This window comes from Scaptodrosophila lebanonensis, unplaced genomic scaffold (assembly GCF_003285725.1).
Source record: "Scaptodrosophila lebanonensis strain 11010-0011.00,11010-0021.00 unplaced genomic scaffold, SlebRS2 tig00000024-arrow-pilon, whole genome shotgun sequence".
Lineage (NCBI taxonomy): Eukaryota > Metazoa > Arthropoda > Insecta > Diptera > Drosophilidae > Scaptodrosophila > Scaptodrosophila lebanonensis.
In genome coordinates this window covers 19,614,380-19,617,071 of record NW_022060538.1, presented here as the reverse complement: position 1 = coordinate 19,617,071, position 2,692 = coordinate 19,614,380, and positions in this window count along the sequence as shown.

Genomic DNA, 2,692 nt, shown 5'->3' with positions numbered 1-2,692 from the left:
GAATGAACAGAACCTGGCAACCAAGTGCTTTATGCAGACATGCGATGAGGATGAACTACCAACTACCGAGGGTGGTATAAAGAGTAAGCGACCTAGCGAGGCTATAACTTGACGTAATACTCAATCCAATGGGTCTTATACTCTTGCTTTTTAACAGACTACTGCATTTTTTTTAAGTTTATTAACTAAGAACATTCAACTGGGAGAATCGCTTTTAAAGATACTTTTGTTATTTGAAAGCTAGTGCTTCCCGTGTGGTCCCATTTCAATTTAATCCAGTTCTAACAATAGCATTCATGGAAAATACCTTAAACATACCTCATTTAGCCCAAAAAGGTAAAAATTCTAATCCTGCACAGAATGCTGTTCGTATCCTGCCAAAACGTACATTATGTGGTATTACCATAAACGAGATAAATATGTCTTATCAATTAAAAGCTGCTCGTATCTACTTGTAATATGAAACAAAAACAAAATAGTACACACTCATCACACCTTGACACAATGCCTTTGTCTCCATTTGGTTCAAATATCTTATAATTGAGTTATTTCTAAGCTTGGAAATAAATACGAAATATAGTGATGATGAGAAACAAATTCGTAGCCCAAATTTTCATATTTCCTTATCCAATCTTTTGTATAATTGGAGCTAGTTTCTTTGTCATGTACAATCATTTTTCCTCCAATGCAGTCAAGCGCTTCACTTTTGGATGTTCTGACTCTTATTTCTTGACATTCCAAATGTTTTAATGTTTGTCAACAAAAGCGTTTGTGGAAGCCTCTCAACTTCTCTTAACAAATACGATTTGCTTCAAAAAGGTGTCAAGCAAGGTCAATGCTAGCGATCAGTTGATGTAAGGCAATAATCCAATATTATGCATTACATTTTGATTACTTTTTGGACCGCCCACCTACATATATAAACGATACGAATTCGTGCCATGCGTAGTCGGCGCAGCAGGACTTTTCTCCAATCGAGTGTTGGTGTTGTTGGCTGGACGATCGACTGGGGCCTGGCCGGCCATACAAAATGCAACGCTGCACAAAATTATTAACACGATTTAAAACACTTTTATTGCATCGCCCGCTGTGAATGAAGTTGTTATGCATTTTATCGCCAAGAGATTTCGCTGGAACGAACAGCAAATGGCGGGACGTGCGGACAGCAAACGAGTTGTTGTTGTTATTTTAGTTTCTATTGCTGTTGTTGTGTCTGGAAATCAGCGTGCAGGCATGCAAATGAAATTAACGCCCCAGCTGACAATTTTAGCAGCGTTTTTATTGAAACATTTTCATCAGTTTTAGCGGGGCGTGCAAATCAAGTTGTTCTTGACCATTATATTATCTTTATTATTCTTGTATTATTTCCCTGGTCTACCGCACAATGCCTGGCTATTGACTTTAGCCGTTGTTGTGACTGGCGCATTTGACGCTTTAATTCCTAAGAATCACACATATCCACACACTCTCACACACACCGCTGACACCCTAAACACACACCTGAACGAATTTCAATGGCGTCCAACCCTCGAGTCTGAGCCTGAGCCTTCACACAATGGCTGCGCATTCAGTTCGAAAATTTGTTTTCAATTTTTATTTAATTGTAATGCCATTATGTTAGTGTTTTTCTCCAATTGCCTTTTTTGTTGACTCTGAAAATGTGCGAAACCAATGTCGTCGCACTTCCAGCGAAGCGACAAACAACAAAGCCCAGCCAATGGGTCTGCTGCACATTTTTCGTTCGAAATCAAAGCAAAAAATGAAATAAACAGAAAAAAAAGAAAACGAAAATGAAAAGGTGTTGCCGGCAATTGTAAGGCAGTAATTGAGTTATGCCAGTTGACAAAAGGGCCGCCTGCCAAAGCACGCGTGAATATTTGTTAAAAATTTGTCAGGCAGGCAACAGCAGCGACAAGGACTACTCTACTAAGGAGCAGAACAAAGAGGAACAACAGCTGCGTCGCACTAGTAGATCCCGACACCGATAGCGTGAGCGCGGAGGCAACACCTTCAAGTCATTGCATTTTCATTAATTAAAGCCAACTAAGTTTTATTGGTAAGAAATGCATCGGTATTATTCCGCTACTCTGCTCTGTTTGTGGGAGTACACTTAGAGAAAAGAAGACCGACACACAAGTGACAATTTTTATCCAAAAAACTTGGGTAATTCCAAATTCCCATTTGAGACATTTGTTTAAAAAATAATGCAATAGTTTGGATTGTAAATATTCATTTATTAAGCAATCAATCTTCAATTGGAGAAATTACAATTAATAATTAGAAGTTATAGATTTATTTTCAACAGAACACTTTCTAAGCTGATAAACGTTAATTTAACTTGAAAAGTATAGCGATGCTTAGCGCTCCACCAGCACCATAAACAAAATGTAGAATGTCCGGGCGATCCATTTCATGCAACATACCAACGAGGTTAAGAAAAAGAATGAGTATTGAAAATATTAATACATTGAAGCCAGCAAAAAGCGCAATGGTTTTTAAAACCGAGCGTTTGGATTTCTTGCCGCTGTTATTAATGTCCTTCGTGGTCTTTTCGAACAACTGAGGTTCATCTTCCTCGCAGGCCACACCTTTCTTGTCACGGTTCTTGTCGTGTTCGACCATCCCTTCGAACAATTGAGGTTCATCTACCTCGCAGGACATACCTGTAGATTTATTGTCACAGTTCTCTCCA